Consider the following 14,723-nt stretch of genomic DNA (forward strand, 5'->3'; position numbering starts at 1 on the left):
CAGTGAAGCTGGTAGACTGCAGGTGGAAGTCTCAGTACTTTTTAAAACATGCACAATAAAAATAAAACAAAATAATTAAAAGCAATTTAAAGAAAAGGCAGACCGAACCTGAACGCTCCATCTGGACTCAGGTTCTGATTGGACCTCAGCTGATGTTAATCAGTGTAATCAGAGCAGAGAGCAGCTCCGGTATGAAACCAGAATCATTGATCCCCCATGCAACACAGATGCATACGTCACACTCTCTCATGTTTGCTTCAAATGGTGAGCTCAGCACCACAAAAGTAGTACAAAGAAGTACCAAGATGTACAGCGGATCTGAAAATATAATAAGTGGTTGACCATCATGACTCCTACCAAAGTTTGTCTCCTGTGAAAAGCAGTCAATCACCAATATCCCTTCTCCTCAGCACAGCATGAGCCACAAAACTACCATTGCTCTTGCTTCAGTTGCCAAGATACTGCAACTAATAACCAGACAGCAAACCTCACACAGCTCCATAGTGTAACAGTTAGCACCCCTATTGACTGAAAGGCAACAGATGGGCTCGTCCAGGATTTGAACCCGGGACCTCTCGCACCCAAAGCGAGAATCATACCCCTAGACCAACGAGCCACGTGGACTGTGGAGGTCATGACAAAAAAGTGGGAGGAGTCTTTGATCCCTTTGATGTCATTAGAACCTTTGTGACAGAATCAGCATCTCCTTTGATGGTTACTGATGGAACATTTGTGGCGTTTGTTTTTTTTTTTTTTTTGATGAACCTCATTATTTACACACAGCACATTCAGGACATTAATGTGACAGTTAATTATATGCTAAAGAAAAGTCACGATGGTCAGCCACGTATGTTGGGGGTATTTTCAGATCCAAAATACATCGCTGTACATCAGAGTGGTGCTGTGGCTTAGTTGGTCAAAGCGCCTGTCTAGTAAACAGGAGATCCTGGGTTCAAATCCCAGCAGTGCCTCATTGATAAAATGTAAGGCTGTTGAGTTAATCTCATGTAAGTTCTGTTAAAAAGACACAACACTCTCTCTGACCAGTCAGTTAACTGTTACAGTCTTTATGTCTCTCTGTTGAGCATCCTTAAGTTTTGTGGAAGAAGTGAAATCAAACCAGATACTATCCAGCAAAAACAGCTGTGGATTTGAGCCGGTAACAGGCTTTGATGTCATTAGAACCTTTGTGACATCACAGAATCAGTATTCAGGGGTGCTGATTTATATTGGTGGGAGCGTTGATAGATTGTTGGAGCTGGCCGAGCGGTCTGAGGTCGCAGTCTCTCCTGGAGGTGTGAATTCAAATCCCGCTTCTGACAGAAACTGCTTTTCTTTTCTCGACTGCTGTAAGATGTGTTTGGGGACAAAGTTGTTTTGGTCAACTTTTGACCACCCACACTTCAGGCAGGCTATCAGGCAGTCTTTACTGTAAGGCCACTTTCAGACTGCTCAAATGGTAGAGCACTCGCTTTGCATGTAGAATGTAGCATGTAGAATTAGAATTATCCTCGACGTCTCAAAAGTTAGGTTAGCTCAGCTGGTTAGAGCGTGGTGCTAGTAACATCACAGTCATGGATTTGATCCCCATTCTGAGATAAATTATGTTTTCCTGTAAATCAGTGCTTCAGAAATGTTGAAATGGAAACATAAATGTTACTGACTGTTATTTTCCCATTTGTTTTTACTTGTTCTATGATACAGATACAGACGGTTTCAGAGAACAACTGCAGAGAAACTGGCAGTACTGATGCTAAGCTGATTAAAGTGTCTGTCTTGTAAACAGGACATCCTGCGTTCAAACCCCAGCAGTGCTTCACTCTCAATGGAGTTCCTGCTCATCACTGAAACAAACTGATGAAAACCATCACTTCCTGTATTACAGCGTTTACCTGCAGTATCTGGACAAGAGAAACAGAAATTTTGTGGTTGTTGCTGTTTTTAGCAGAAGGCGATTGATCATTGGCTGGAACTCATATCAATCAGATCAACTGCTTGGAAGGCAGCTATGCTAACCACTATACCACCACTGTATAAGGTTCAAACTTACAGTCCTTTTTTAATGAAACTGGTTATGGGAACTCACAAGTGGCTGGATTGACCGAACATGACCGAACATTATCCACACTTTAAATGAATCAAAGTAAACTAATTCTTTGTCTTTGATCTCTGTGATGTCATTAGAACCTTTGTGACATCACAGACATCTAGTAAACAGGAGATCCTGGGTTCAGTGTCTCATTGATAAAGTTTAAGGTTGTTGAGTTAAATTCATATAAGTTTCATTAAAAGGACACAGCACTCTCTCTGACCAGTCACTTAACTGCACAGTCTTCATGTCTCCCAGCAGCTCCTTGTTGCTAAAGTCAGATGTTGTAGAAAAAAAGTACTTCTGGGTTTTCATCAGCTGTAGGTTACAATGATCAATATTATAGATATGACAGACAGAGTTCTCAATGTTTTCCTGTTAATCAGTGCTGCTGAAAATCTCATGTAGTGTGTATAACAGCTTTTCTTTTGAAAAGGTTGTTATCACAGATTCAAATTAAATCATTTGGGCAAAAGTTGAACAATATGGAGACTTTACTTGGGACAGTTGTCATTGGAAGCTTGTTCACTTTGTGAAGCTTTTAAATGCAGTTTATTTTACTGAGGACAAAAGAAAAAGACCAATTAACTTGTAGAGCTGCTGGTAAAACAGGGACAGTCTGAGATTGCTTGGACATCCTGACTGCACAAAAGAGAGACATTTCAGGATTCCTGATCCAACAAACATTTGGCTCCTCGCTCAGTTTGGTTCTTTTTTCTGTTGGCAGAACTCAAAGTTATCTGGCATGGCCATGATTGTCTTTGGAGCTTCATTAACAACGTGCACACATCACAGATTTTTTTTTTTTTTTTTTGCTACACTCTGGTGCAAAGTTTATTAAGTTCATTCCAGGAGTAATCCACAGACTGCCAGATGCTCCAGCTGAGGCTTGAACTCACAACCACAGCATCTCTCTGCAGGTTCCTGTCCACCATCCTTTCAGTTAGCAGCCAAACACACTGGCTCATTGCCCCACAGAGACTTAATGACCAGCAGCTGTAGTTACACTATTTAAACCTCAGCTAGTTTCATGTTGGTTCAAACTGATGTTAAGATATTTGACTCTAGCAGTCATTGTTGGTCGATGTATGCTGGATAAGAGAAAGTGGATTGAACACAGCACGTCTCTCAGTGGGCTCCAAAAGACCACTGAGCCATCCTGACATGTGTGTCCAGCTGCCAGTCTCTGATGAGGAACTGCAAAAAATCCTCAAAAAAATTGACAAAAAACACAGACTGTTATGTGTATTTCCTTCTTCAAATCTTTATTTTGGTCATTTAATATGTTTTGCTGCGTTTCAACTCCTACAGTGGTGCACTTCTGAGAGACTCTGTGGCGCAATGGTAGCGCGTCTGACTCCAGATCAGAAGGTTGCGTGTTCAACTCACGTCAGGGTCAGATCATCTGTTTGCACTTTTGGTAAACGCTCACATACTCTGTGGTGCAGCAGGAAGTGTTTTTCTTATGAGCCATTTAATTTCTTCACATCACATTTCACATCACTATTTCCCATTATTTTAGATGGACACACATCACCATTTGATTTTATTTCAGTTTATTTTGAACAATATTTAAAAAAAAACAACAAACAATTAAAAGGTTAATAATTATGTTTTCCGTCCTACATGGTAAATAGATGAACAGTCCACCGCTGTGGTTTCTCTGATCCACTAGGATGGTATGAAGTGGACGGTCTGAATATTTTAAGATGCTCTTTGCCTTCCTCTGTGTGGGTCAGCCCGCAAGACATTTCCGATGAAAAATCACTGTCCTGTCCGTTTCAGTCCAAAAGTAGAAAACAGGATGTTGGCTTGCTGTAAAATGTCTCCTGCTGATTCAGGAGCATCCAGCTCTCACAGCTGATCAGCTGACTGAGCTGACTTCTGGTGCTCTGAAGTGGAGAGAAATGAATTGATCTGTAGATACAGAGACAAAAGTTCACAACTCTCTGACAGAGAAGCTGGATGCTGCTGTTGTGCCTTGAAACTGGAAAATAGTGAGATGACAGCTGTTAAGTGATTCTTTATACTTGTCTATGCGGAGCAGTGAAAAGGTCCATAGAAGTCTAATATCACCGAAACATGTTAACCAGGCAGTGTTCAAGGATTTGAGGTTTAAACCACTAACTCCTCATTATTAACTAAAGCTGTGCCCTGTGTGAGGCTCAAACTCACAACCTTCAGATTATGAGACTGACGCGCTGCCTACTGCGCCAACGAGGCCTGGAACAGTTGGAGCACCCAAAGGACCCCGGGCACGTCGGGGGCACTCTGCACAGCGCAGACTAACCTCAGGGGAACAGACCGTTGCCAAAAGGAACATATGGGGATCTACTTTCCTGTAGCTTACTTCCTGTGTTTAGTTCCAATGTTTACTGTGAGGTCACTTCCCCCTGAATCCTGCTGTTCACAGCTTCCACCAAATGGAGCCAAATAAGACACAAAACTTATTGTGATGTGAGTCTGAAGAGCTGCTGCCTTTGATACATCACCTGATGATGTCACCTGATGATGTCACAGTACTCACAGAATGAAACTCCTCCTTTGAAGCTGCTTCAAAGAATTTCCAAAATCACAAGTGAGTCAGATGTAAACACATTATTGATCATTCATTGATTGATTATTAATGATCAGCTCAGAACCAAACAGTGAAAGAGTTCTGCTCTCCAACACTCTGATCCCTCAATTACCGCTCCACATTATCCTGCAGGGTCACTCAGTCTCCTCTAACACTCTGATATTTCACGCTGACTGGTTGTGTGTCCAAAAGGCTTCAAAGACATCTTTCTGCCATTCTCTCCTCCAAACCTTTGGACACAGCATCCAGGTTTCTCATAATGTGACATGGGTGTCATTACTGCTGTGGAGGTGGTAGTTTGGCCAAGTCCAGACCAGAATGCCCTTTAGCACCTTTAAGTCGTTGCAGCTAATGGCTCGTTGGTCCTGGGGGTATGATTCTTGCTTTGGGTGCGAGAGGTCCCGGGTTCAAATCGCGGACGAGCCCTTAGTGTTATGTCGCCAATACCTTTGTCCCCAAACACACCTTACAGCAGTAGAGGTGAAAGAAAAGTGGATTCAGTCAGAAGTGGGATTTGACACCTCCAGGGGAGAGTGCGACCTGAGTGCCAGCTGCAGAAGGATCGTGTTTGAGAAATGTTCGAGGCCACAATCACGTACAAAAAGTCCAAAATTTGTCAGCCAATCAATGTCATGGATTCTTCCAACACTTGACCAATCACGGAAGAGAAATGTTGGAGCAGAGAGGTACGTTTTTTTTTTCCCGAAGGGAGAGGGGGTGTGACCCAAACTAACTAGCCGACGCCGGAGACGCCAATAACTACAACAACTCAGCACACAGGAAGACTCTGTGGTGCAATGGTAGCGTGTCTGACTCCAGATCAGAAAGTTGTGTCTTCAAGCCAAAAAATTGATATCTTCTTGTTGTGAGGAAGCACAGCTTCCAACTCTTTTTCCCAGAGTCCACTGAGGGAATTATACTGGAGACAAACCTGGAGGGAGAGCGTGTGTTTGGGGACATCTGGAGAGTTGGACCTGGTAGACCTCCAAGCCTACCTGGGTCTGAAAAGAGACAACAAAACAAGCCTGAGATGCTGCAAATGTGAGGCCTATGTTTGTACGGCCCACTCTGACCTGAGTGTCAAATGCCACTCACGTGCATGAATTCACATACACACAAACACACACACACACTGGCGCCCCCCGACAGCACGGTGTTTCCAGCATTTTGATGTTGGTTCATAAAGTACTTTGCAGTTTAAACAAATATCTCTTTGCTTCAACATTCATCAGGATGAAGGAAGGGATCTGGAAAAGGTAAAGTCCTGTTCAGTCAATGCGTCACTGTGTTCTTCTTTTTGCAAAGTGGAATCAGTAAAGTTTTGTTTCAACACGTCATTGTTTAAATGTTGGTTGTATTTTGCATTTGTCAGCTGAATCCACAGAGTGACTGAAATGATGAAGTAAATCCAGGAAAGGAAATAAATCCAGTTCACGGAAGCGTGCTGGGCCCATAACCCAGAGGTCAATGGATCAAAACCATCCTCTGCTATCCTAAAACACTGGATGTCTCATCATCTAGCTGGAAGATGTCAGGAGTTTTTCAGCAGCACTGATTAACAGGAAAACAGGGAGAATGTCATTTATCACTTTCTCCAGTAATGTGTACAGTTGTCACTGTGCTCAGTGACTCAGTGATGCTGTTGGATGCTTATAGGGCCGCCGTTCTTAAAGTGTGGGCTCCACCCCACTGGTGGGGAACAGAGACACGACAGGTGGGGCTTTGTTAATGCCTTTCTTTATGGACAACAAAGATCATAAATTCAAAACAAAACATCCCCACACACACAAAAAGTCATCATTCACACTTAACACAGAACTGCTCCTTTTCTTTCAGCTCACTTTTAAGTTTTATTTTATTTTACATTTTCTTGCAAAAGAAAAAAAAAACATAGAGCACACATTCACCGTATAAGACAGTTTGGCTTAATCACTGACATCTTAACATCACTGACAATAGTAACAATGCCATACTGAAGCTGCACTAGCTGAAGAGGGAAGATCTTCAGTCTTGAAAACATACTTCAGTATTAAGCTTGCTTGTTTTAACTCATCAACTCACTTGAGTGTTGAGATTCTGTTCAAGTCCCAGCTGAGGATAGACACAACTAAGTCCACTACATGTTTTCAAACCCACGCCTCCAGAGGAGACTGCGACCTGAACACAGTGACTTGGACCGCTCGGCCATCCTGGCTGTTTTTGTCAACCAGTGGAGCCCCCTGCTGGTCATTGGATAGACTGCAGGTGGAAGTCTCTACAGATCCTCTGTACATCTTGGTACTTCTTTGTACTACTTTTGTGGTGCTGACATAACATGATGTTCTATCTGTCACCATCTTTGCTGGTCCATGATTATGATGCATATAATGATCTTCATTTGCACGTGCACAGCATGATTATATATATTTTTATCTTGGCAGGTGACCAATTGTCTGCTAGTTCACGATGTCCTTCAAGGCAGATATTTAGGATAATTCTAGCAGGAATAGCAGGCTGCAACAGGAAAAGTTCCAGTCAGACCTCTCGCACCCGAAGCGAGAATCATACCCCTCGACCAACGAGCCATTGACAGCAGGACATTTATGGCATTTAAAATGTAGTCAAACGTTTTCTGAGCATTGATCATACACTACAACAATTAGTATCCTTCCTAACCTATTCTCGCTTCTTGGAGATATTAAATATCTGTCCCAGTGGCCTAATGGAACTAACTGCTTATAAATGTCTCACTGGATCAAAAGCTTTGAGCTACGATAGGCTATGTAATTATTTAAGATTGAACATCTTACATTACTGACATCTGACATTACTGTTTGATAAATTTGGTGACAACTGCACTTTGGGTCCATTCGGAGAACATGGGGGGCTGTGTGACTTCATCACCAGAAATTAAAATGTCTAACATCGATAAAACCGTAGCAGCACAAATAAGAATTTTTACAGCGCAAACAAACGGTACCATTTCGCGTCCATTCAGAGTGGATGCTCACCATTTTGCATGCAATGGTGGTATAGTTTTGAGCATAGCTGCCTTCCAAGCAGTTGACCCGGGTTCGATTCCCGGCCATTGCAGTTTAACTGTGTGTCTAGAATTTAACTTGAGACCTTGTAGACCTTGTCCAACTGGTCTACAGACCAGGAGGAGGATGAAACCGTTCTATCTATTCAGCTACAGTCATTCTGTTACAGTAGATACACACCCACAACAACACTCACACACATTGTTTAACATATTCTAAGAACAAGTCATGGACAGTGGTTGGCCTGTCCATGACCCTGGTAACTGGCCACTTATATTCAGTTTACGCCAAGTTGGTGGGTTCAAGCCCCATACTGGCCACATGCAGCCTCTCAAAACTTGATTTCTTCTCTCTCTCCTCTCTCTCTGTATGAAACCCCATAGACTTCAATACACTCTGACTTCATTTTCCAACCAGTGGAGCCGCCCCCTGGTGGTTATTAGATAGACTGAAGGTGGAAGAGAGACAAAGTGGATGTGGTGGTTAGAAATTACACAAAACTCCAGAGGACACTGCAAACTGAACATAGTGAGCAGAGTGGCGCAGCGGAAGCGTGCTGGGCCCATAACCCAGAGGTCGATGGATCGAAACCATCCTCTGCTATTTATACACACTACATGAGATTTTCAGCAGCACTGATTAACAGGAAAACATTGAGAACTCTGTCTGTCATATCTATAATATTGATCGTTGTAACCTACAGCTGATGAAAACCCAGAAGTCCTTTTTTTCTACAACATCTGACGTTAGCAACAAGGAACTGCTGGGAGACATGAAGACTGTGCAGTTAAGTGACTGGTCAGAGAGAGTGACTGAATGTGCTGTGTGTAAATAATGAGGTTCATAAAAACAAAACGCCACACAACTCAGAACCAGAGCTCAGGCTGTTGGTACACAAACAAAGAAAGGCATACTTGTGGATTCACAAGATTATATCAGGATCTGACCTTTTCCTGTTCCATCAGTAACCATCAAAGGAGTTGCTGATTCTGTGATGTCACAAAGGTTCTAATGACATCACAGAGATCAAAGACTTCCCATTTTTTTGTCATGACCTCCACAGTAGAGTTCACTCTGTTAATGAAGCTCAAAAGACAAACATGGTCCTGCCAGATACCTTTGTGTTCTGCCGACAGAAGCGACAACAAAACTGGAACTATTTGGACTGAACTGGATTTGAAACCTTCACTCTTCGGAGGCGTGGGTTGAAATCCCACCACTGCCACTTTGTGGCTGAGTGGTTAAGGCGATGGCCTAGAAATCCATTGGGGTTTCCCCGTGTAGGTTCAAATCCTGCCAACAATGGTTGGTTGTTTTCATGGACCAAGTTTCACATGTTCCCAAGCATATTTGAGAATCTCTGTAATCTCCACAGCCTTGAAATATGACACAACTGAGTGCTGTTGTTTGGACTCATCTAAAAGGATGAGAGCACTCACTGATGATCAGTTACCATTATGAGGGCAGGCATAGGGCCACACCTTTAGTTCCACTTCCAGATCATGGAAGCAATAATGAGAAGTCATTTCAGCTGTGTGCTTACCAACAGTGCAGAGAATAGATGATCTGACCCTGAAGTGATTTGAACACGCAACCTTCTGATCTGGAGTCAGACGCGCTACCATTGAAAGCGCACATCGCTCTGCAGCTCTCAACAGCGGGTGCTGCCGTGAGCCCCGTCCCAAAGCCCTCACCTATTCAATCTATTTATGAAACATTTCAGAAGCCAAGCAGTCCAAGGTGCTGCATTCATTCTGCGGTCTCTTCAAAGGGTGGGTTTGAATCCCATCGCTACTAATTACCTCTATTCCTCTGAATGTAACCTGTTTACAACATCAGTTGAGTGTGATGACTGAGCTCTTAGTGAAACACATCACAGGTTCTAGGTCTTCCACGTGAATGCCTTTTATAGCAGGCATTGCTTCTTAATGCTGAAATGAGAGATAAAAAGCTATGTTGGAAGTTTCAAGGTGCAAACACAGTTTGTACGAACAGTTAATTGAGGAATCAGCTGAATGAGGACAGATGTGACTTAAAGCACAACAAAGATCTTTCCCCAGAGGGCCCTCAGACAAAGAAGCTGGGTAACACCACAGACTGTCAGGAGTGGTATTTGAACCCTCAATTCCAGAGGAGACTGTCACCTGATCACAGCACCTTCAAAAGTCCACAGCACTCTGCTCAGCTTTTTTAGTTTTTTGTGTATTTCTACTTTTCTTGCGGCTCATGTAGTTGTTGTGGCCGAGTGGTTAAGGCGATGGACTCGAAATCCATTGGGGTTTCCCCGCGCAGGTTCAAATCCTGTCAACAACGTTTAGTTGTTTTCAAGGAGCAAGTTTCCCATGTTCACCATCCACTTATCCAAAGTCCCACAGTGAAGGCTTCAAATGCACATCTCTCACAGTGTTATCATGCCAAGAGAAAGAACTGACTGATTCTGACAATGAGACTGTGGCCCAGTGACCACGTGGCCTAATGGACAAGGCGTCTGACTTCGGATCAGAAGACTGAGGGTTCGAGTCCCTTCGTGGTTGGGAAGTTATGTATTACAGGTTATACCATATTTAATGGCTCTGGTGAAACCAAAGTGGAGGAAAGGGGCAGTGCAACTGCCGTAACATCAACATGTCGTGGCAGTGATCAGCAAGTTGATCAATGTAGATGGTGCCGAAAGGAGCACATCATCTGCAAAATCCTCCAGATACTGACCTGGAACCCCTCCTCACCACGGCTCTCAAAATAATTTTAATAACAGTTTGGTCTAGACCTGCTCTATATGTACTTGACGTAACTTCATCATGATGTTTTGACGTGAGTTTAAAAAAAGAGGCCGAAGCATTAGGAGTTTGCCTTTAAGTGGACTTCAATGGCTGCTGTTTTATCATCACATGTACACTTGTGTTCACTTTGGTAATTTGGTAGGATGACTACACAGGATAAATTGCTCCAAGCTGAGTGGATAGTTGAGAGATCAGGGTGTTGCACAAGATAAGTACTTCCTGTGCTTCATTATCAACGCTGGAGATGGCAGAGACATGTTGACCTTACTGTGTTGCTGTGTTGCTGTGTTTCTGTTGATGGTGAACTCGAAGGTTGTCAAAGTTGTCAAATGGTATTGTCGTGGAGACGTGGAAGGTCGAAGGGTTTTTCAGATGATGTGGTCCTTTTGGCACCATCAGCCTGAGATCTACAGCACTCATTGGATCGGTTTGCAGCTGAGCTACATGACAGCCTGCAGCCACAAAGGCAGCTCGTCAACTTGGAGAGGAGCAGCTTTGATCTTACAGGGATTTGAAGTCGTCATCTTGTGCCTTCAGATGTGCAGTCAGAGATGCTAAGATAGTCTAATAGTCCTCCTTAAATTCTGAATTTGTCTGTGATGTGAAGAAATGAAATGGATCATCAGAAAAACACTTCCTGTTGCACCACAGAGTATGTGAGGGTTTACCAAAAGTGCAAACAGATGATCTGACCCTGACGTGAGTTGAACACGCAACCTTCTGATCTGGAGTCAGACGCGCTACCATTGCGCCACAGAGTCACACCAAGGATTAACAGTTCAACTCACAACCAGTCTGTGTGAGGCCCCGGGTTCAATCCCCGCCATCTTCAGCATTGATAATGAAGCACAGGAAGTACAGGAAGTATGAGCCTCTTTCTCAGAGCACACACAGAAAAAATAAGATTTTCTATTACAACAATATACGTGATGTCCTCGTGTATGAATGAATGTTTCACTGATGCAGATTTTTACAGAACAACATCAACAACTAATCACTCCACAACGAGACTGTCTGACGTCACTGGAGATCAAAGGCATTTCCTGTCTTTCATTGATCTCCAACACGACACAGATGCATATGTCACTCTTTCACGTTCGCTTCAAATGGATGAGCGCAAAGGGCACAAAGACAGAAATGTCCCTGGACTGATCATTGTAACTTTGTGTTATTGTTGTCAGCTCAGTTTTTTAGTATTGTGACATCATCAGGTGACATCATCAGGTGATGGATCAAAGGCAGCACCTCTTCAGACTCACACTTCACTTCAAACCTTTGAGGAAGTGGGACACAATTCTGAGGAGCACAAAAGTTCACTGAGAGACAGACTGCAACTGGCAAACTGAACAGAACATTCTGCATTCAAACCCCAGCAGTGCTTTGCTCTCAGTGGAGTTCCTGCACTGGATGTGTTCCTGATTGTGTTGTTGTAGCTGATCTGAATAAATCTATTTAAAATGGCAAATCATCATAATTTTTACTGAATTTCTGAGCAGGACAATCCCAAAGAGAAGCATTTATGTAGAAAGGAATAACTGTAGCTGTGTGAGTTAGAGCCTCAGATATGGCTATGGAAGTGCAACAGTCAGAGCTCCATACACAATAACAGTCATGCTTCTGTTTACCAAAAGCCTCCAAAGCCCACCCTGTATGCTGTATCTCCAACAAAGAGCTAAAGTCTTGTGGAGAATGTGGGCATCGATCCCACTACCTCTCACACGCTAAGCGAGCGCTCTACCATTTGAGCTACTTCCCCTGTATGAATGCTAGTACCCATTTTCATTTCTGGTGATGACATCACCCAGCCCCCCCATGTTCTCCAAACGGACCCAAAGTGTTACCATTCATTTGTTCTTGCAAAGCTTTAAGTCCATGATTGTGATACATATACTGATCTTTATTTGCACGTTCACAGCGTGATTATATATATTTTGATCTTGGCAGGTGACCAATTGTCTGTAAGTTTTAAAATCTGTTGTTAGTTTTATTAACTTTTGGAAATGAATTTCTGGAGAGCTCACAGGGGTGCAGTATCTGCTCCAGCATCGACCTCTGGGTTTTGCATGTTCCACAGATTGTGACTTAAGAAGCTGTGCTATTGACCTCACAAAGAAATCTTTAACACCGTGTGTTTTATTTTTCAGGCAGTCTCACTGGCAGATCATCTTGACGCAGTGTGCAACATCTACCCTTACAGAACATGGGGGCAGTTTTGCAGGTTGATTCCCAAGCAAGACGTTAAACCTATTCAGATCAGCCAAATCAGAAAAGCCAATTTAGATTATTTTATTTGTATCTTTAGTTCAGATGTAGCAAAGCGCAACAATGCTGTCGAGAAGGATCTTTCCCATTTGGGTTACTTGAAGTGATGGTGGCCACTGATGCAACACTCCGTAGCAGCACCACTCTGATGTACAGGGATGTATTTTGGATCTGAAAATACCCCCAACATATGTGGCTGACCATCGTGACTCTTACCAAAGTTTCTTTAGCATATAATAAACTGTCACATTAATGTCCTGAATGTGCTGTGTGGAAATAATGAAAAAAAAAAAAAAACGCCACAAATGTTCCATCAGTAACCATCAAAGGAGATGCTGATTCTGTGATGTCACAAAGGTTCGAATGACATCAAAGGGATGAAAGACTCCTCCCACTTTTTTGTCCTGACCTCCACAAACCAAATGGCTCGTTGGTCTAGGGGTATGATTCTCGCTTAGGGTGCGAGAGGTCCCGGGTTCAAATCCAGCATGAGCCCATGCGTTGCCTTTCAGTCAGTAGGGCTGCTAACTGTTACACTATGGAGCTGTGTGAGGTTTGCTTTCTGGCAGTTTTGTGGCTCATGCTGTGCTGAGGAGAAGGGATATTGGTGATTGACTGCTTTACACAGGAGACAAACTTTGGTAGGAGTCATGATGGTCAGCCACTTTGCAATATTTTCAGATCCTCTGTACATCTTGGTACTGCTTTGTACTACTTTTGTGGTGCTGACATAACATGATGTTCTATCTGTCACCATCTTTACTGGTCCATGATTATGATGCATATAATGATCTTCATTTGCACGTGCACAGCGTGATTATATATATTTTTATCTTGGCAGGTGACCAATTGTCTGCTAGTTCACGATGTCCTTAAAGGCAGATATTTAGGATAATTCTAGCAGGAATAGCAGGCTGCAACAGGAAAAGTTCCAGTCAGACCTCTCGCACCCAAAGCAAGAATCATACCCCTCGACCAACGAGCCATTGACAGCAGGACATTTATGGCATTTAAAATGTAGTCAAACGTTTTCTGAGCATTGATCATACACTACAACATTTAGTATCCTTCCTAACCTATTCTCGCTTCTTGGAGATATTAAATATCTGTCCCAGTGGCCTAATGGAACTAACTGCTTATAAATGTCTCACTGGATCAAAAGCTTTGAGCTACGATAGGCTATGTAATTATTTAAGATTGAACATCTTACATTACTGACAAATAAATGACAAATAAATTAAAATGTCTAACATCGATAAAACTGCAGCAGCACAAATAAAAAAATTTACAGCGCAAACAAACGGTACCATTTTGCGTCCATTCAGAGTGGATGCTCACCATTTTGCATGCAATGGTGGTATAGTGGTGAGCATAGCTGCCTTCCAAGCAGTTGACCCGGGTTCGATTCCCGGCCATTGCCGTTTTACTGTGTGTCTACAATTTAACTTGAGATCCTGTAGATCTCATGCAAATGGTGCCCAACTGGTCTACAGACCAGGAGGAGGATGAAACTGTTCTATCTATTCAGCTACAGTCATTCTGTTACAGTAGATACACACGCACAACAACACTCACACACATTGTTTAACATATTCTAAGAACAAGTCATGGACAGTGGTTGGCCTGTCCATCACCCTGGTAACTGGCCAGTTATATTCAGTTTACGCCAAGTTGGTGGGTTCAAGCCCCCTACTGGCCACATGCAACCTCTCAAAACTTGATTTCTTCTCTCTCTCCTCTCTGTCTGTATGAAACCCCATAGACTTCAATACACTCTGACTTCATTTTCCAACCAGTGGAGCCGCCCCCTGGTGGTTATTAGATAGACTGCAGGTGGAAGAGAGAAAAAGTGGATGTGGTGGTTAAAAATTACACAAAACTCCAGAGGACACTGCGACCTGAACCTACTGAGCAGAGTGGCACAGCGGAAGCGTGCTGGGCCCATAACCCAGAGGTCGATGGATCGAAACCATCCTCTGCCGTTTATACACACT

General features: G+C 43.0%; 1 protein-coding gene and 10 non-coding genes across 11 annotated transcripts in view; 8 read left to right on the top strand and 3 right to left on the bottom strand.

The window, feature by feature from the left end:
* The window catches only part of LOC115051719 (NACHT, LRR and PYD domains-containing protein 3-like), a 318,526-nt gene that overhangs the window by 84,710 nt on the left and 219,093 nt on the right, over positions 1-14,723 (bottom strand). The window lies entirely within an intron of this gene.
* On the bottom strand, positions 545-616 carry trnap-ugg (transfer RNA proline (anticodon UGG)). Its single transcript has one exon. It is a non-coding gene; the product is annotated as a tRNA-Pro (tRNA).
* trnat-agu (transfer RNA threonine (anticodon AGU)) lies at positions 898-971 on the top strand. The gene has a single exon. It is a non-coding gene; the product is annotated as a tRNA-Thr (tRNA).
* Positions 3,417-3,488, top strand: trnaw-cca (transfer RNA tryptophan (anticodon CCA)). Its single transcript has one exon. It is a non-coding gene; the product is annotated as a tRNA-Trp (tRNA).
* On the top strand, positions 7,668-7,739 carry trnag-ucc (transfer RNA glycine (anticodon UCC)). Its single transcript has one exon. It is a non-coding gene; the product is annotated as a tRNA-Gly (tRNA).
* Positions 8,219-8,290, top strand: trnam-cau (transfer RNA methionine (anticodon CAU)). The gene has a single exon. It is a non-coding gene; the product is annotated as a tRNA-Met (tRNA).
* Positions 9,919-10,000, top strand: trnas-cga (transfer RNA serine (anticodon CGA)). The gene has a single exon. It is a non-coding gene; the product is annotated as a tRNA-Ser (tRNA).
* Positions 10,149-10,221, top strand: trnar-ucg (transfer RNA arginine (anticodon UCG)). The gene has a single exon. It is a non-coding gene; the product is annotated as a tRNA-Arg (tRNA).
* trnaw-cca (transfer RNA tryptophan (anticodon CCA)) lies at positions 11,157-11,228 on the bottom strand. The gene has a single exon. It is a non-coding gene; the product is annotated as a tRNA-Trp (tRNA).
* On the top strand, positions 13,154-13,225 carry trnap-agg (transfer RNA proline (anticodon AGG)). Its single transcript has one exon. It is a non-coding gene; the product is annotated as a tRNA-Pro (tRNA).
* Positions 14,078-14,149, top strand: trnag-ucc (transfer RNA glycine (anticodon UCC)). Its single transcript has one exon. It is a non-coding gene; the product is annotated as a tRNA-Gly (tRNA).

The sequence above is a fragment of the Echeneis naucrates genome, chromosome 2 (assembly GCF_900963305.1).
Source record: "Echeneis naucrates chromosome 2, fEcheNa1.1, whole genome shotgun sequence".
Lineage (NCBI taxonomy): Eukaryota > Metazoa > Chordata > Actinopteri > Carangiformes > Echeneidae > Echeneis > Echeneis naucrates.